Source organism: Cervus canadensis, chromosome 3 (genome assembly GCF_019320065.1).
Source record: "Cervus canadensis isolate Bull #8, Minnesota chromosome 3, ASM1932006v1, whole genome shotgun sequence".
Classification (NCBI taxonomy): domain Eukaryota; kingdom Metazoa; phylum Chordata; class Mammalia; order Artiodactyla; family Cervidae; genus Cervus; species Cervus canadensis.
This window is the reverse complement of record NC_057388.1, coordinates 54,607,450-54,628,343: the sequence shown is the minus strand read 5'-3', so window position 1 is coordinate 54,628,343 and position 20,894 is coordinate 54,607,450.

The following is a 20,894-nucleotide window of genomic DNA, read 5'->3' as shown; positions in this document are numbered from 1 at the left end:
CAACGTTTTATGTGTTGTATTTCTCCCTGAAACTAGTGTAGGATGTTGTAGTGCTCAAAATATTTGCTACTTACTCGTGTTTCACTGAAAAGGAAAAAAGAGGAATGAGTCTTTCTCTTTCCCTTGACTGAGAACAAAGAAGATAAAGAAAACGGAGAGCCCGCCTGAACATTCCTAGTTTTGTTTTTGTTTTTTCTTTTACTTTAACTGCTCCTAACTCTGCATGTCTGTAACTAAGCTTGCTTTTCTGCCCCTTAACTCTGCAAGAGCTACAATTCACATTTTTCCCTTTGACTCTATGCTAAATACACCCCCATCTGGTGTTTACTTTTAAAACACCCTTCCCCTTGTAGTTACGTATCAGAAAAAAGCCAAAGAGCCACCAAACTGCAAGACTCAATTACCGGGTTACTGACCTGGTTTATGACTGTCTTTGAAACAATGCAAGAGGAAGAAATCAAGATCCTATCACCTTTGTTCCTCATCACTGACTGCTGACTCCTTGCCTTACATAAACCCCTAGACTCCACATGAAGCTGGGGGACAGTTATTGAGGCATGACTATACTGTGTTCCCCTCTCCACCAACTGAGAATTAAAGCCACCTTTCTATTTCCTCCAAACTCTGTCTCATTTATCTTCAGTGGGCAGAGAAGGCCAAGGTTTTGGCTAGTAACACTTGTAATTTGAAATTGACACTCCTAAAAAGACAGACATAACCCGGCACTTGAAACTTCAAAAAAGGCTTCATATCAACATTGTACCACTTGCCATACTCTTCTCTCCACAAAACAAAGAATTTGATTGGCTTGCTCTCTCATAGTTTGACAGAATTTTTTTTGTTTGTTTTTTCTTTTTGTTTTTACTTATCACTTTTGTAGAAGAGAGCACAAGGTAGAGAGAAGCAGCTTTTTATATCCTGGAGTAGACTGTGCCCAGGGTCATAATTTCAATGCTATTAAAACCACAGTCACAGAAAACTAATCAAACTGATCACATGGACCACAGCCTTGTCTAGCTCAATGAAACTATGAGCCCTGCCGTGGAGGACCACCCAAGATGGATGGGTATTGGTGGAGAGTTCTGACAAAATGTAGTCCACTGGAGAAGGGAATGGCAAGTCGTTTCAATATTCTTGCCTTGAGAACCCCATGAACAGTATGAAAAGTCAAAAAGATAGGACACTGAAAGATGAATTCCCCAGGTCGGTAGGTGCCCAGTATGCTACTGGAGATCAGCGGAGAAATAACTCCAGAAAGAATGAAGAGACGGAGCCAAAGCAAAAACAACCCTCAGTTGTGGATCTGACAGGTGATGGAAGTAAAGAAGTCTGATGCTGTAAAGAGCAATATTGCATAGGAACCTGGAATGTTAGGTTCATGAATCAAGGCAAATTGGAAGTGGCCAAACAGGAGATGGCAAGAGGGAGCATCGACATTTTCGGAATCAGAGAATTAAAATGGACTGGAATGGGTGAATTTAACTCAGATGACCATTACATCTACTACTATGGGCAGGAATCCCTTAGAAGAAATGGAGTAGCCATTATAGACAACAAAAGAGCCCGAAATGCAGTACTTGGATGCAATCTCAAAAATGACAGAGTTATCTCTGTTCATTTCCAAGGCAAACCATTCAGTATTACAGTAATCCAAGTCTGTGCCCTGACCAGTAATGCTGAAGAAACTGAAGTTGAATGGATCTATGAAGACCTACAAGACCTTTTAGAACTAACACCCAAAAAAGATGTCTTTTTCTTTATAGGAAACTGAAATGCAAAAGTAGAAAGTCAAGAAATACCTGGAGTAACAGGCAAATTTGGCTTTGTAGTACAAAACGAAGCAGGTCAACGGCTAACAGAGTTTTGCCAAGAGAATGCACTGGTCATAGCAAACACCCTCTTCCAACAACACAAGAGAAGACTCTACACATGAACAACACAAGATGGTCAATACTGAAATCAGATTGATTATAATCTTTGCAGCCAAAGATGGAGAAACTCTATACAATCAGCAAAAACAAGACCAGGAGCTGACTATGGCTCAGATCATGAACTCCTTATTGCCACATTCAGAATTAAATTGAATAAAATAGGGAAAACCACTAGACCCTTAAGAATGACCTAAATCAAATCCCTTACGATTATACAGTGGAAGTGAGAAATAGATTCAAGGGGTTAGATCTGATAGAAAGAGTGCCTGAACAACTATGGATGGAGTTTTGTGACTTTGTACAGGAGGCAGTGATCAAGACCATCCCCAAGGAAAACAAATGCCTAAGGCAAAATTCTTGTCTGAGGAGGCCTTACAAGGAGCTGAGAAAAGAATAGAAGTGAAAGGTAAAGGATATATCCATTTGAATGAGGACTTCCAAAGAATAGCAAGGAGAGATAAGAAAGCCTTCCTCAGTAATCAATGCAAAGAAATAGAGGAAAGCATTAGAACCAGAAAGACTAGGGATCTCTTCAAGAAAATTGGAGATACCAAGGGAACATTTCATGCAAAGATGAGCACAATAAAAGACAAAAATTGTATGGACCTAACAGAAGCAGGAGATATTCAGAAGAGGTGGCAAGAATATACAGAAGAACTATACAAAAAAGATCTTCATAATCCAGATAACCATGATCGTGTGATCACTCACCTAGAGCCAGACATCCTGCAATGCAAAGTCAAGTGGGCCTTAGGAAGTATCACTATGACCAAAGCTAGTGGAGGTGATGGAATTCCAGTTGAGCTATTTCAAATCCTAAAAGATGATGCTGTGAAAGTGCTGCACTCAGTATGCCAGCAAGTTTGGAAAACTCAGCAGTGGCCAAAGGACTGGAAAAGGTCTGGTTTCATTCCAATCCCAAGGAAAGGCAATGCCAAAGAATGCTCAAACTACTGCACAATTGCACTCATCTCACATGCTAGCAAAATAATGCTCAAAATTCTCTAGGCTAGGCTTCAACAGTACATTAACTGTGAACTTCCAGGTGTTCAAACTGGATTTAGAAAAGGCAGAGGAACCATAGATCAAATTGCCAACATCTACCGGATCATTAAAGTGAGAGAGTTCCAGAAAAACATCTATTTCTGCTTTACTAACTATGCCAAAGCCTTTGACTTGGTGGATCACAACAAACTGGAAAATTCTTAGAGAGATGGCAATACCAGACCACCTGACCTGCCTTCTGAGAAATCTGTATGCAGGTCAAGAAGCAACAGTTAGAACTGGACATGTAACAACAGACTAGTTCCAAATAGGGAAAGGAGTACGCCAAGGCTGTATATTGTCTCCCTCCTGATTTAATGTATATGCAGTGTACATCATGAGAAACGCTGGGCTGGAGGAAGCACAAGCTTGAGTCAAGATTGCCAGAAGAAATATCAGTAACCTTAGATACGCAGATGGCACCACCTGTATGGCAGAAAGCAAAGAAAAACTAAAGAGCCTTTTGATGAAAGTGAAACAGAAGAGTGGAAAAGTTGGCTTAAAACTCAATATTCAGAAAACTAAGATCATAGCATCCAGTCCCATCACTTCATGGCAAAAACTGAGGAAACAATGGAAACAGTGAGAGACTTTTATTTTGGGGGCTCCAAAATCACTGTAGGTGGTGACTGTAGCCATGAAATTAAAAGATGCTTGCTCCTTGGGAGATAAACTATCACCATCCTAGGTAACATATTGAAAAGTAGAGACATTACTTTGCCAACAAAGATCAGTCTAGTCAAAGCTATGATTTTTCAGTAGTCATGTATGGATGTGAGAGTTGGACTATAAAGAAAGCTGAGTGATGAAGAATTGATGCTTTTGAACTGTGGTATTGGAGAAGGCTCTTGAGAGTCCCTTGGACTGCAAGGAGATCCAACCAGTCAATCTTAAAGAAAATCAGTCCTAAATATTCATTAGAAGGACTGATGCTGAAACTGAAACTCCAATGCTTTGGCCACCTGATGCAAAGAACTGACTCATTGGAAAAGACCCTTATGCTGAGAAAGATTGAAAGTGGGAGGAGAAAGGGATGGCAGAAAATGAGATGGTTGGATTGCATCACTGACGTGATGGACATGAGTTTGAGTACGTTCCAGGAGTTGGTGATGGACAGGGAAGCCGAGTGTGCTATAGTGCATTGGGTCGCAAAGAGTCAGACACATCTGCATGACTCAACTGACTGAACTGAAAACCTTGGAAGCGAGAGATTTTTGCAGTCTGACTCCTACAGCCTTCAGAGGATTGGTTGAGTTAGAAATCTCAGCAAAAGCCTAAGAGTTCTTTGTGATAAGTGCACAGCAAGACAGAAAGGCTTTTTTTTTTTTTAATGAAATTTGCTAATCTTGACTGTGTAATTATGGCTGTCATAAGCAGTGTTACAAGCAGGGCACACTGTAGAGGAGGAGGCTGGACTATGACAAACACGTTAGGCATTGATGCTCATTACATAGTGGCGAGTTTTCAATAGAGGGTGGATGTGCTAGCTGGCTGTTGCCTCTCAGCAGCCTCATGGACCAAGTACCACCTCATATTCAGTGATTCTGGTCACACTGAGCCTGAGGCAGCAGAGCTATGGCTACAACATTGCGCTACCACTTATTTGCTTGTTGGCCTTTGGGAAGTCACTGAATCTTTCTAAGACTCAATTTCTTGAGGATGGGGATGGTGATTGTGCTTATATCAGAGCAATGTGTGAGACCTACTTAGATGATAAATGTAAAAAATCAGTTACATGCAGTAAAGTCAGGCAGAGAAAGACAAATATCATATAGCATTGCTTATATGTGGAATCTTTAACACATGGTACAAATAAGCCTATTTACAAAACAAAAATTGAGTCACAGATATAGAAAAGAAATTCATGATTACCAAGGGGGACGGGGGTGAGGGATAAATTAGGAGATCGGGATCGACATAAATACACTGTGTGTGTGCGCACATGTGCTGCTCATTTGTATCTGACTCTTCACCATCCCATGGACTGTAGCCCACCAGGCTCTTCTGTTTATGGGGTTTCCCAGGTAAGAATACTGAAGTGGGTTGCCATTTCCTATTCCAGGGGATCTTTCCAACCCAGGGATCAAAGCTGCATCTCTTGTGTCTCTTGCATTGACAGACGGATCGTTTACCACCGCACCTCCTAGGAAGCCTCTCTATACACAGTGGGCTGCGCTGTGCTCAGTCATGCCCGACTCTGTGACCCTGTGGACTGTAGCCTGCCAGGCTGTTCTGTCCATGGGGATTCTGCAGGCAAGGATAGTTAACTGAAAAGGACCTACTACATAGTACAGGGAACTCTACTCAGTACTCTATAATAGCCTATATTGGAAAAGAATCTAAAAAAGAGTGGGTTTCTGTATATGTACAGCTGATTCACTTTGCTATACAGAAGAAACTAACAACATTGTAAGTCAACTATATTCTAGTAGAATTAATTTTTAAAAAGCTCGGTTATAGGAATCAACTCTGTAGAGAGTAACTACCATTGTTATATTTTATCCCTGGTGCCTCAGTGGTAAAGAATCTGCCTACCAATGCAGAGATCAGGTTCAGTCCCTGGATTGGGAAGATCCCCTGAAGAAGCAAATGGCAGCCCACACCAGTATTCTTGCTGGGAACATTCCACAAACAGAGGAGCCCGGTCAGTTAATGTCCAGGGTCACAAAGAGTCAGACAGGATTTAGCGACTAAACAACTACAACAGGCAGCAGTAGTAGCAGGCATAACTGCAATAATAGTACTCCCACTTTAGGCGGGAGGTAAACACTAAGCCTTTCCCAGCAATGAAGGCATGATGACTGAGCATTTTTATCTTTCTCTTTAATTGGCACTGACTTAGATAGAGATATACTGGTTCCTTTTGAAGCCTTTCTCCCTCCTCAAGTACCCAAAAGAGTTTCCATGGCCACGCTTTCTTCCTCACCACAATTTTAATTCTTAGATTTTCTCTGCCTTCCTTCCTTTAGAAAAATCAGCACTTGGAGAGTCAGCTCCTCTGGTCATTGACATGCATTGTCAGCACTTTCCCACCCTTGAGGATCATAAAGCCTGGGGGAAATGAAAAACTGTACCTTATCAGAAAAATGCAGAGGTTCCTGTCACAATACTTCCTTCAGGTTTGCAATTAAACCTGGCTGGAGGGGAGAGGGATGTTTCGCAGGAACCAGGGACAGGACTGTGGTTTTCTTATGCTCATTGAAAGCAGAGACAAGAGAATTCTGAGCAAGTATAATACTTTGAGTGACCAAGAGGCAGTGAGAAGCTACTATTCCAGAGGCTTCTCGGCTTTCTGGGCCAGGGTTTTCATTTGTGACATTGTTGAGACTACTGATGAACTGACCATGTAGGTATCTTTCCTTAAATGTGAAGGAGGTAAGCTTGTGATCTGTAGCTCATGCTTGAAGTTTGGTTCAGCATGAAATGCAGCAGCCTGGACATCCATGTCAGAGGTCAGCATGATTGTGTCAGAGTCATGTGTGTGTTCCAGAAGGAGAGAGGAAATAGGGGTAAGTAGGCTGCTGCTAACTGGCTCTCCCAAGTCCGGGTCAGTACTGGGCTGTGCCAAGAAATTTTTCCTTCCGGATTCCTTTTGATTCAAGATGTTATTATAAAGCAAGACTCCTCTAAGAACCCAACTAAAAATTATCATGGCCAATAAAGGAAGAGGTTAATTGAACAGATTTCTTCCAATCAATAAAACTGCTAGTAAAATTGTGTTTTCTTTCTTGATATCTTTTAAAAATAATTAAGAGATTTTCTTTCTAGCATTTAATTATGCCCTATAGAATTAGGAGCAAGAAATCTGCTATTTCCTTCTGTGACCCAAAATTGGCTATTATAGAATAACTATGAGAAAGAAATATTAATATCAAATGATGAAGAAAAGAGTAAATTACATGTTAATTTGGCCCTGTGCTTTCATAGCTTTGCCTGAAGGATTTTCAGCTTAAGATAAAACAATAATTCAGTCATTAATCTAGTTGCCTTCTCCATCCTTTCCCCCCTGCATGGTGGAATAAGATTTACTAAAAGTGATAAAGTTGCTAACTTAAAATATTTGATAAAGAATAATCCATCTGGAAACACAATATCCCAGAAAATGGTTTTATTCCCAAAAATAACAATTAAGAAATTAGTGTCCTTGGAATTAAGATGATCAAAATTTTACTTGGCCTCACTGAACACTTTCTGGTCTATAGTAGGAAAGACTATCAAGGAAAGTCTTTTTGGTGACCAAAACAGAAATGCATTTAGATCTGAAGGAATGATCAAATTCCATGACAACATTGCATTAATGACTTTGTTTCTGAAGGGCATACTAGAGGCTGCTGGCTGCCATGTGGATGGTGTGAGTCATTTATTCATTTATTCAGCACCTGGTATTCCCAAGATAAAGAAAGCTTTGAAGACTGAAGATAGAGGAGTGAGACCAGAGTGAAAAGAAACAGGAAAGTGCAGTTGTGCCCAGAGGTAGTGGGCGTTCTGTTGAGCCTCAGGTCTCTCTTCAAATGCATTCTTTTAAAGCTTAAAATACAGGTCTCAAGGATGTAGACAGAAAGGGTTATAACCCTTTTATTTCTCTTCTTGGGGTTCTAATAAGTGCTGTCATTTTTCATTCTACTTTGGTGTTCAGAAAATACTAAATTTTAAATGCACAGTGGCAATTGGGATTACCATTGTTCTTTATCTTGAGAATTCAGTAGAAGACTAATTCCTGTAAAAGTCAGTTTAGTCCAGTCACTCAGTCGTGTCTGACTCTGTGCGAACCCATGGACTGCAGCACACCAGGCTTCCCTGTCCATCACCAACTCCTGGAGCTTGCTCAAACTCATGTTCATCAAGTAGGTGATACCATCTAACCATCTCATCCTCTGTTATCCCCTTCTCCTCCTACCTTCAATCTTCTAATGAGTCAGTTCTTCCCATCAGGTGGCCAAAGTATTGGAGTTTCCTTCCAATGAATATTCAGGACTGATTTCCTTTAGGATTGACTAGTTTGATCTTCTTGCAGTCCAAGAGAGTCTCAAGAGTTTTCTCCAACATCAGAGTTCAAATGGTTGATACACTTGTGACCTTCTACTCATTTGTTCATTTGGAAAGAGTGGAGTTTCATTCTGACTTTAAAAATTTATTGTGGAATTTATGAAAGATTCACAAATACATTAAATAAAACTAAAAAATCATAATTTTATCTTCAATAAATACCTGCTGATATTTTGGTGTATATATATACATCAAACCTTTTAAGTTCTTTGTACATGTAGCCATTCTATTAAGGAGCCCAAACTTAATAGAACATGAATGTGAAAATGTTTGTCTTTCTTCTATGACTCCCTATCTTCTAGACTACGTGACTGAACCACTTAACAAAAAGTTGCATAGATTCCAAAACTTTCTGATCATTTCCCTTTTTTCAAGCAAATAAACAACAGGAAGCAAACACAGAAATAGACCACTGTCTTCTCTGGTTGAAGACTCCCATCTCCTTTCCCAGTTAAAGCATTTTCAGCCAAGTTTGTGGGGAAGGGGTGGGTGTCCCTCACTCTTTTCATCCTTCCCTCTCCCTCCTTATGGAGTGAGTGGTGTGTGTATGATCTGCTCAAATAGCGCTCCCTTTCACTCCTTTACCCAGGAGTTTGTCTGGAAGTACATTTACCTCTGGGCCAGAAGGACGGAAATGAAATGGACTAACCTCATTTAAGGGATGAATGCTTCAAGGTGTCATGGAAACTGCACTCCTGATGGCTCTTTCAACTCCAACAGTTAAGTATTTATTTTGCTCCCACTTCCTTGTTCTTCCTCTTCTCTAGATGAGGTGTCAGGACAGTTGAGGAGGGGAACTAGTGAAGTGGTTGGAGTAGTGGAGCTTACTCACCTATGTCTTCATAAACTGAGGGAGGTTTCTGACACCACTCATTGGCATATGTCTTGGAAAATTTTGGTATTTGAAAACACTTCCCACAGTTTTTTATTCTAGCAGGCGATCATAGGATTACAGAAAAAGTCCTACTTAACATCCTGTTACATGTAATATTTTGCTGTTTAGTCGCTAAGTCATGTCTGACTCTGTGACTGTAGCCCACCAGGCTGCTCTGTCCATGGGATTTCCAAGTCAAGAATAATGGAGTGGGTTGCCATTTCCTTCTCCAGGGGATCTTCATGACCTGGGGATTGGGTCCAAGTCTCCTGCATTGGCAGGTGGATTCTTGACCTTTGAGCCACCAGGAAAACCAAGTATAAACAAGGAGTGAATGTAATGCATTAAAACATGTTGCTGTACTTTTCTCATTTGCCTGTGTTCATACATGCTCTTCTCCAGTCAGCTTAAGGCATCATTCTGCCATTCTTGATGGTGAAGTGTGTATTTGGTGGGGTGAGGAAGGGCTGGGACAAAGGGTTATAGCAAGCATTCAGTGAGAAACTTTTCAGCTTCTAACTCCCAAGATAGAATTCTACAACAAAACCCCAAGCTTGAAAACCAGGCACTAATATAGACAGAATGCTAGAAAATCATTATCTTAAGAATCAAGTTATAAGGACTCAGATTATGGGATGTCTGGCACAGTATAGTGATAATCCCCCTTCTGCCTGACATGGCCAGAGCATGAGAGAAAATGACATAGAGTAGGAAATGTAAGAGAAAATCTGGCCCTAGCAGAATCCAAAGTATACATTATATAGATGAGGAGAAAAGCAGAAGGGGATAAAGTATGTGGCTCCCAATCTCTTTTCTTCACACTGTGACTTAGAAGGTCAGAAGAGTTTCAGATAAACTGAAACATGTCTGGAGTTTTTATCCCAGTTCCTGTTTAGAAAAAGATTGTCACAGATGGGACCACCAGAGATAGCCTGGAAGTGACCACATCAAGTAAATTCAACAGTGCAGTCAGTTAGGCAGGAGAAAGGCAAGATTTTCCAGGATGTTCTCAGTTCTTATAGGTCAGGTTTGGAAGCCATACTTTCCCACTGTCCTCTGACAGTGACTAAGAGTGGCTGTGCTGAGAGACGGTGGCGCTTCTTTGAAGCTGCCATAGAGAGAGGCACGTTGATTTGGAGTTGCTTCTATGACACATACAGTATAGGACAGAGGAGGCAGAGGGGGAAGAGAAGGCCTCTGCTCTTTATCCAGGGCCATGAAGATTGATGTATGATCTTCATTAAGATCAATCAAATAAGCAGGGACAAAACCTTGAATTCTGCTTGCAGGATAGACAGTAGAGACCATCACTGTGGTAGATGGTAGCACCGAAGGGGCCGCACACACCCAGAACTCCCTCCCCTGAGCCGCCAGGAGGACACACAAGTCCCATAGATGCCACACAGATCGTCATGAGCAAGAAGGGGTAAAGGAAGTTGGTTTAGATTCCTGACATTCGCTAAAGACTTGAGCTAGTTAAAGAGAGAGTTGAAATTAGAGAGTACCAGACACAAAACCTAGTATTTTTTTCTACTGCTCAATGTGTGTGTGTATAGGGAGGTTTGAATTTCAGACTTCAAATTTATTTTTAGTCCTTCTTGTAAAAATGCTGTAAAAAACATCAAATTTTATTCTTCTGTTTATTCACTATTACAGAAAAAGCTGTTTAATAATGTCCTAAACATACACGTATGTGTACATAAGCAAGTATGTTGTGAAGATATATTTTCAGATATAGAATTTTTCAGCTAAAGCTTATATGCATTTTCAATTTTGATATACCTTACCAATTCTTCATCATGAAGAAGAAAGCCTCAATTTTCACTGATCTCAATAGAGTATGAGAAGGTCTACCTTGCCATACCCGTAGTCTTTTTGGCAATATCTAATGAAGCTGAAAATGCTCATAACCCAGAACTCATGTTTCACTTCTGAGATCTTTAAGAGAGAAATTATTCCTTATGTTAACCAGAAGTCATACTAAGATATTCACTTCAGTTTTTGAAGTGTAAAATGTTTATAATGTGAAAAATTGGATATAAATCAAATGTCCACCAATAGTAATGGGTAAAGTATAACACATTCAAATGACATGTTATATAAAAGTTAAGATGATTACACTAGGACGACTAACATAAATCTAATTCAAAAACACATGGAAATATAAAATCATGTTTCAGAAAGCAATATACCATGTGTTATTTATAGATATATATATTACTAAATGGTTAAAAAAATTTACTGGAGATGTATTCACCCAATTAATGATAGAGAAATAGAGTTGAGGGTGAGAAGAGAAGGATTGGAGGGAGTGAAAACAAAGATTCTACTTTATTATGTTTTGTTTCTTTTACTATTACATGATACTGTTAGTCACTAACAAAATAACATTAACCAATTCTGTGTAAGAGGTATATATTATAAATATTGATTTTTTCCTCATACATTTTTGCATTTTTTTTTTCAAAGAAAGAAATCCAGGCCCCTTGGTTCTTAGCCTGTTAAGAGTACCTTAACCCAACAGCACCTAGATTTCATGCCTATTTATTTTATAAATAGTAAACATATAGTTGTTGTTGTTTAGTTGCTCAATTGTGTCTAACTCTTTTGAGACCACATGGACTGTTGCCCACCAGGCTCCTCTGTCCATGGGATTTCCCAGGCAAGAATAGTGGAGTGGATTGCTATTTCCTTCTCCGGGAGAACTTTCAGACCCAGGGATTGAACCCACGTCTCCTGCACTGACAGGTTGATTCTTTACCTCTGAGCCACCTGGGAAGCCCAAATATACAGTAGTAAAGTGTGAAATTCTAAAGTTCTAAGGCTAATATTAACAACCTCGTTCTCCTAGATTGCTCTATTTTCTAGACTACTTTTATTTGCCTAAGTGAAATTCAAAAAAATATTTTGAGAATGTTGGTCATTTGCCATTATATCATATGTTTATCTCCTTTGTACTCTGAAAATAGTAATAAAGAATTGCTTCTTCACACAGTAGGTAGTCATATTCTGACTGATTAATAGATTGAGTGAAATTTTTAAAAGAAATTTGTAGCCAACCAAACCAGTTCTGGAACTGGAAAGCAAAATATGCTGGGACTTTTTTTTTTTTTTTTAAATAATTTATTTATTTATTTTTTCAGTGGGTTTTGTCATACATTGACATGAATTAGCAATAGATTTACACGTATTCCCCATCCCGATCCCCCCTCCCACCTCCCTCTCCACCCGATTCCTCTGGGTCTTCCCCGTGCACCAGGTTCGAGCACTTGTCTCATGCATCCCACCTGGGCTGGTGACCTGTTTCACCATGGATAATATACATGCTGTTCTTTCACAACATCCCACCCTCACCTTCTCCCACAGAGTTCAAAAGTCTGTTCTGTATTTCTGTGTCTCTTTTTCTGTTTTGCATATAGGGTTGTCGTTACCATCTTTCTAAATTCCGTATATATGTGTTAGTATGCTGTAATGTTCTTTATCTTTCTGGCTTACTTCACTCTGTATAATGGGCTCCAGTTTCATCCATCTCATTAGAACTGGTTCAAATGAATTCTTTTTAATGGCTGAGTAATATTCCATGGTGTATATGTACCACAGCTTCCTTATCCATTCATCTGCTGATGGGCATCTAGGTTGCTTCCATGTCCTGGCTATTATAAACAGTGCTGCGATGAACATTGGGGTGCACGTGTCTCTTTCAGATCTGGTTTCCTCAGTGTGTATGCCCAGAAGTGGGATTGCTGGGTCATATGGCAGTTCTATTTCCAGTTTTTTAAGAAATCTCCACACTGTTTTCCATAGCGGCTGTACTAGTTTGCATTCCCACCAACAGTGTAAGAGGGTTCCCTTTTCTCCACACCCTCTCCAGCATTTATTGCTTGTAGACTTTTGGATAGCATAATGCTGGGACTTTTTAAAGTGGGAATGGACTCTGGCCTTCATGTTGCCTGTGTGAAAATTCACTTTGGAGTTGCAAATAAATCGCCAGTTGTCTGTCCTGATTTCATTTGACAAAACCAAGTAGGAAGGCCTGCAAGAGGGGCCTGCAGCCCTGGAATGATTCTCAGATGTTGCTTTTAGGTGGGCTCCTTCCCAGCACCTACCAGCACCTTATTGAGCCCCCTGTGAGGATGGCATTAGGTTTGTGGGGTCCACAGAAAGAAATGTGTTCATTTGTTTTGTAAAGGAAAGAGCATGGGTCTGTGAAGTATACATGTAGCTGTAACTAACCATCTATCCCAGCAAACCCTAATCCCCATCCTCAGCTCTGGTGGGCTGCTATGCAAAACAGTGGCCCAGTTTTACACTCTTGCCCCTGGAGTATGAGAGCTCCTGTTGGCTATGACTTCCTTAGCATTTGACCTATTCAGACTTTTAAATTGTGGCAACCAGAGGTATTACTTTATTGTTTTATTTGCCTTTCCCTCATTACTAATGAAGTGTAGCATCTTAGAAGTTTATTGGCTGCTGGAAACCTCTTCTGTGAATTATAGCTTCATATACTTTCTCCATTGATTTGACCTTTTCTTATTGATTTGTAGTTCATTGATATTCTGAGTGAAAATATTTTAACTATATATATATATATAGTGGTTTATTTGCTAAGTTGTGCCCAACTCTTGTGACCCCATGGACCTGCCAGGCTCTTCTGTTTATGGGATTTCACAGGCAAGAATACTGGAGTGGGTTGCCATTTCCTTCCTCATATATATATATGAATTATGAATTATATATAATTATGTAAATATATATATTTCCAAATGTTCTTGCAGGCCTTTTATCCTTGTTTATGGGGTCTAATGCTGAATTTTAAAATGTTGTCATTGTCAAATTTATCAACTATTTCCTTCATTGATTATGCTATTTGAACCCTGTTTAAGTTCTTTTCTATGTCAAGGTCACAAAGATAAACTTGTATAATTTCTTCTGGTGGTTTCAAAGGGTTTTTATTCTTTGTAGGTTTTTTGTTTTGTTTTCATTAAGGTCTCTAAAATACCTGGATCTCATTTCAAAATACAGTTTTCAATAAGGGTCCAATGTTTCCGTATGAATATCTCAATTACTTATGCCATTCACTGAATAGCTAACATTTTCCCATGATATTTAGTTCCATTTCTATTGTATATACTAAATTTCTATGTCTTTGGTGGTCTATTTTGATATTTGTTATTATTTTGTTCTAAATATACAATTTTTCATAACTTTCATTATCATGTATTCAACCCAGGTACTTTTTAGCAGTGTGACTTTTAGTTTCACTCATTTTAAAATCATTCTGATATTGGCCATTTCCAATTGAACGGTTATGGAATAATGCAATATGGCTGTACAGGAGCTACTTGGGGGGATTTGCTGAGACTTTATGGACTATTGAGTGGCAGCTTTGGAACATTTTCATATGCACTTGAAAATTAGTTGTGTGGAATTAAAAACATATCTAGTAAATACAGCATGTTAATTTGTGTTGTTAAAATCTTCTGTAGCTATAGTAGCTTTACTAGTATTTAACCTATCAGTTTCCAACAGATGATTTAAAATATTCTGCTTGAATGGTGGATTACTAAATTGCTCCCTATAATTCCATCAGTTTTTGCCTTATATGTTTTGCACAGTGATGTTAGTTGCATAGAAATTGGGATTTCTGTATCTCCACTGCACATACTATCTTCATTATTGTACATTGGGTGCTTATCTTCAGTGAATTTTTGTTGTTATTTTTTCTTTGCAAGTTGTCTGGATATGAAGTCAATCCTAGATGGTGGTTTTCCACTTCCCTCTATCTGATCCCATGGATTCCATGATTTCTGATTTGTTTTCTTGTTAACTTCTTGACGTTTGTTCTTAGTTAATTACTTTAGTGTGCAATTCCAGTTTCTTATGGTTGGTTCTACTTTTCATCCACAGCCCTATATGAATCATAAGCAGTTAGTTTATTCTCAGAATCAGTTGGTGGACTTTCTCATTTCTCACATCAAGTCCCTCTTACTAGCCTACTGTGTTTCTCGGTATTTTGCTGCTAGACCTACTCTAGCACTGGGAGTGACTTGGGATGCTAAAGGTCCTTTTCCATAACCCTCAACATTGGGGTTTATATGCACCTGTAATAGCTGCAAACCATTTATCTGCACCCTTTGATCTCCACTCAGTGTATTTATCTTATGTTCAGTTCCCAAGTTTTCAAGGAACTCTTTTCAGGTTTAAGTTCAGCTATGCATTTTTGATCTTTAAAGGTAACTTTATTATATTTCATCTTGAAAGTCTATGTGTGTTTGTGTATGTGTGTATGCATGCATGTGTGCATGGGGGAGAATAGGTGATAATTCCAAGTGAGTTAATCCCTTAAATCGACTGCTAAGTCACTTCAGTCATGTCTGAATCTTTGTGACCCCATGGATTGTAGCCCACCAGGCTCCTCTGTCCATGGGATTCTCCAGGCAAGAATACTGGAGAGGGTTACCATGCCCTTCTCCAGGGAATCTTTCCAACCCAGGGATCGAACATAAATACAAATACATATGAGCATTTTTTCGCCTTTCATTTTAATGAAAAAGATATCATTCAACTGTTAATGATTCTTCTGATCATTGGTTCAAAATACATACAATCTAAAGTATGTGTTTTAGTCACATAGTAATACATAGTCGTGACAAAAAATGTATCTACCATTGCTCTATTACAGGTTTACTTTATTTTATTGTTATTACATACAATGATAAAGTAAAAATAACTTTACTTGGTATTCCATGTTTGTACTTTTAATCTAGAGTAGAAAACCAAAAATAGAATTTCTTGATTTAAATGCATATATTTTATTTTACTCTATTTTGATACATATGTTGTTACTACTGTTCGGTCACTCAGTCATGTCCCACTATTGTGACTGCTTGGACTGCAGCACGCCAGGCTCCCTATCCTTCAGCATCTCCCCGAGTTTGCTCAAACCCAAGTCCATTGAGTCGGTGATGCCGTCCAACCATCTTGTCCTCTGTTGTCCCCGTCTCCTCCTGCCTTCAATCTTTCCCAGCATCAGGGTTTTTTCTAAAGAATCTACTCTTCACAACAGGTGACCAAAATATTGGAGCTTCCGCTTTAGTATCAGTCATTCCAATGAATATTCAGGGTTCATGTCCTTTAGGATTGACTGTTTTGATCTCCTTGGAGTTCAAGAGACTCTCGAGAGTCTTCTCCAACACCACAGTTCAAAGGCATCAATTCTTCGGTGCTCAGCCTTCTTTATAGTCCAATTCTCACATTCATACATGACTACTGGAAAAACCAAACATTTGACTATACGAATTATACGAATTGACTATACGACCTTTGTTGGCAAAGTAATATCTCTGCTTTTTAATATGCTGTCTAGGTTTATCATAGCTTTTCTTCCAAAGGGCAAGCATCTTTTAATTTCATGGCTGTAGTCACCATCTGCAGTGATTTTGGAGCCCAAGAAAATGAAGTCTGTCAGTTTTCATTCTGTCCCCATCTATTTGTCATGAAGTGATGGGAACAGATGCTCTGATGTAAGTTTTTTGAATGTTGAGGTTTACTTTTTAAAATTTATTTATTTTTTAATTGAAAGATAATTGCTTTACAGAATTTTGTTGTTTTCTGTCAAATATCAACATGAGTAAGCCATAGTTTTTTCACTCTCCTCTTTCACCTTCATCAAAAGGCTCTTTCAGTTCAGTTCAGTCACTCAGTCCTGTCCGACTCTGTGGCCCTATGGACTGCAGCACGTCAGGCCTCCCTGTCCATCACCAAGTCCCAAAGTTTACTCAAACTCATGTCCATTGATTCAGTGATGCCATCCAACCATCTCATCCTCTGTCATCCCTTTCTCCTTCTGCCTTCAATCTTTCTCAGCATCCAGGTCTTTTCCAATGAGTCAGTTCTTCACATCAGATGGCCAAAATATTGGAGTTTCAGCTTCAGCATCAGTCCTTCCAATGAATATTCAGGACTGATTTCCCTTAGGATGGACTGGTTGGATCTCCTTGCAGTCCAAGGGACTCTCAAGAGTCTTCTCCACACCACAGTTCAAAAGCGTCAATTATTTGGTGCTCAACTTTCTTTATAGATCAACTGTCACATCCGTACATGACTACTGCAAAAACCATAGCCTTGACAAGATGGACCTTTTTTGGCAAAGTAATGTGTCTGCTTTTTAATATGCTCTATAGGTTGGTCATAACTTTTCTTCCAAGGAACAAGAGTCTTTTAATTTTATGGCTGCAATCACCATCTGCAGAAAAAATAAAGTCTGCCACTGTTTCCCCGTCTATTTGCCATGTAGTGATGGGACTGGATGCTATGATCTTAGTTTTCTGAATGTTGAGCTTTAAGCCAACTTTTTCACTCTCCTCTTTCACTTTCATCAAGAGGCTCTTTAGTTCTTCTTTACTTTCTGCCATGAGGGTGGTGTCATCTGCATATCTGAGATTATTGATATTTCTCCCAGCAATCTTGATTCCAGCTTGTGCTTCCTCCAGCCCAGCATTTGTCATTATGTACTCTGCATATAAATTAAATAAGCAGGGAGACAATATACAACCTTGACGTACTCCTGTCCTGATTTGGAACCAGCCTGTTATTCCAAGTCCAATTCTAACTGTTGCTTCCTGACCTGCATACAGATTTCTCAAGAAGCAGGGCAGGTGGTCTGGTATTCCCATCTCTTCAAGAATTTTCCACAGTTTATGGTGATCCACCAAGTCAAAGCCTTTGATATAGTCAATAAAGCAGAAATAGATGTTTTTCTGAAATTCTCTTGCTTTTTCAATGATCTAACAGATGTTGGCCATTTGATCGCCGGTTCCTCTGCATTTTCTAAATCCAGCTTGTACATCTGTAGTTCTCGGTTCATGCACATTTGAAGCCTAGCATGGAGGATTTTGAGCATGATCTTGCTAGCAAGTGAAGTGAGTTCAGTTGTGCAGTAGTTTGAACATTCTTTGGCATTGCCTTTCTTTAGGATTGGAAAGAAAATTGACCTTTTCTAGTACTGTTGACACGGTTGAGTTTTCCCAACTTGCTGACATATTGAGTATAGCACTAACAGCATCATATTTTAGGATTTGAAATAGATATGTACATTTTTCCAATTTTATTTTTTATGTAAAATTTACATCCCTCTCAACAATATTTGATTCTGTTAATTTCTCTGTGTCTTTTCAAATCTGGGTATAATTGCATTTATCAATTTTTGTCACTGGTAAGTGGAATATAGTTTCAATTGGCATTTACCTGACTACCTTTAGGATTGGGCATCATTCCATAGAAGTCATTTGGATTTCTTTCTCTATAATTTGTGTTCCTAATAAAGGAAAATTTATCCTTTTCACCTTGATCATTTTTTTTCACTTATTTTTATTAGTTGGAGGCTAATTACTTTACAATATTGTAGTGGTTTTTATCATACATTGACATGAATCAGCCATGGATTTACATGTGATCCTTTTTTAAAAATAAATCAGTCACTCTTTTTGAAATGATGCTGAGCATGTTCATGTGGACAAATGTGCATGTTTAGTCATGTCAGACTCTTTGCGACCCCACAGACTTTAGCCTGCCAGTCTCCAGGCAAGAATACTAGTGTGGGTTTCTATGCCGTGCTCCATGGAATTTTCCTGCCCCAGTAACTGAGCCTTCGTCTCCTGCATTGGCAGGCAGGTTCTTTACCACTGAGCCACCTGGGAAACCCCATGTGGTCAAATATGTGTTTTTATTTGATTAAATCATATTTCTTATTAAAGAAATTATTTCTAATACTGGTTATTCAGATATAAGTTTATATCATTTGATTCTTCTATGTCTTTAAATATATACGTGTGTATATATACATATATATTTATGTATATATGTTGTTAAGGGTCTTTTTTGGCACTTCCCTGGTAGCTCAGCTGGTAAAGAATCCACCTACAAGGCGGGAGATCCCTGTTTGATTCCTGGGTCAGGAAGATCCCTGGAGAAAGATAGGGTACACACCAATATTCTTGGGCTTCCGTGGTGGCGCAGACAGTAAAGAATCCACCTGCAATTCAGGAGACCCAGGTTTGATCCCTGGGTTGGGAAGATCCCCTAGAGAAGGGAATGAGTACCCACTCCAGTATTCTGGCCTGGAGAATTCCATGGCCAGAGGAGCCTGGAAGGCTATAGTCCATGGGATCGCAGAGTCCAACATGACTCAGTGACTTTCACTTTCTAAAATTAGGGAACAGTATGATGTAACTCTAGAATGTACATGGGTGGGGAAAAAGATGAGGGAAGGAGGAAAATGGATGAAAATTTAACTCTCTTCAGGTGAAATAACAATTTACTTTGATAGCACCAAGTGTTGTAGTCAAATTCAGCTTTCTTATTCACAAGAAATAAATAGTGCTTATAATTTACTGTCTCATCAAATTTCCAAGCCAATAAGGGTCCTCTAAATTAGATCATCCACTTCACTAAGAGCAGTGGTTCTCAAACTAAAATGCATCAGAATTATCCAAAATATTTATTAAAACACAAATAACTGGCTACATATACAATTTCTGATTTAGCAGGTTTAGCTTCATTGTTTCAGGTCAAACAATTTGCATTTCTAATAAGTTCTCAAATGAAGATGCTGCTGCTATTCCAGAGACCACTCTTTGAGAACCATTGACTTAGAAAAATGACCTTTAACTTCAGAGTCACCTAGAGAGCTGTTAAAAGATTTGGATGTCTAAGTCCTCCCCTAGAGCAGTTAAATTTACCTTCTAATTTAGATAATGCTTCCTTAGCTTTATCCTAAAGACCAAGTCCACTGTCAGCTCTTTTAACTTGTGAGGATGGGGAGTGGCCTGATTGCACAAGCTTTCCGTAAGCTAACTTTCTAATTAGCTTATTCTCAACACTTTAATTTTTAAGCTCTGTTCTTCATAGTTATTCCCTCTAAATTCAGAATTTCTTACCAGCTTCATTTGGAGGAGTAGCTCACACCTTTGTCAATCTCTTGTACACGCATTAGAATGTGTAGTGCTTGGTTTTCAGCATGTCTGAGTCCATTTGGTATTTTAAAAATAGATTTATTTATATTTGAGACTTGGAGAAAAAATGATAAGTAAAGACAACAAAAAATAATAGCTGTAAACATAGGTGCTGTTATTATTAATTCATAAGTGAACTCAGTCTCCAAGAATGTAAATAGTATGTTCAATTATGAACTGGTATAATTATGAGTCCCAGTTATATACCCAGGCAGAGTAATTCCAGACAGGTATATTGAATTCTCCCAGTAAACCTGAGCTCACTGGTAGAGTAAATGAGCAGAGTGATCTATTTCTCACTCTTGTGTGAATTTATTTACCAGGTAGCAGATACATAAGCTGGTGGGTTCACTGAATGGGACCAGGAGAGAGGCAAATATACTCAACATGAACACAGATTTAAGAGCAGAGAAGCTCATTTATATCTTTTAGAAATTTCTCAGCATTTCTGTCCTGTTGATGATACCCTCTCTAGAATCCTAGCATAACTATAAAATTATAATTCTTCTATGTTTTCCTTTACTTTGTGATTTGTTGGGAGGGGCAAAGTTAGATTTGTGTTCAGTTCACCATCCTGAAAGGAAGGAGACCTAGATTTCTGACTTTAATTCTACAAAAACAAAATAGTGCTGTGACCTCAAAATAAATAACTTTATCTACTGTGCCTGGTTTTTTTTTTTTCTTCTGAAAAAAACATGAAATAGGAGATTTTTTAAAATTATTTCTAGTTCTAACATTATAAAGTCGGATGATATAGCTCCACCCACGTGTGACAAGTGAAGTCTTACAATGAACTGTTCCCACATCATTATTCTCAGAATATTTATGTGTCTCATTACAGAGATTTATTGTGATCATGCAATAATTCTCAGTCCCCCAAAGAACAATTTGTTTATCTGGTTTTTATAAAAACATTAGGAAGAACAAAAATCACTCCCAAGTCAAAACTAAAATAACAGATAGAGAGTCTTTGATCTCAAGATGCTG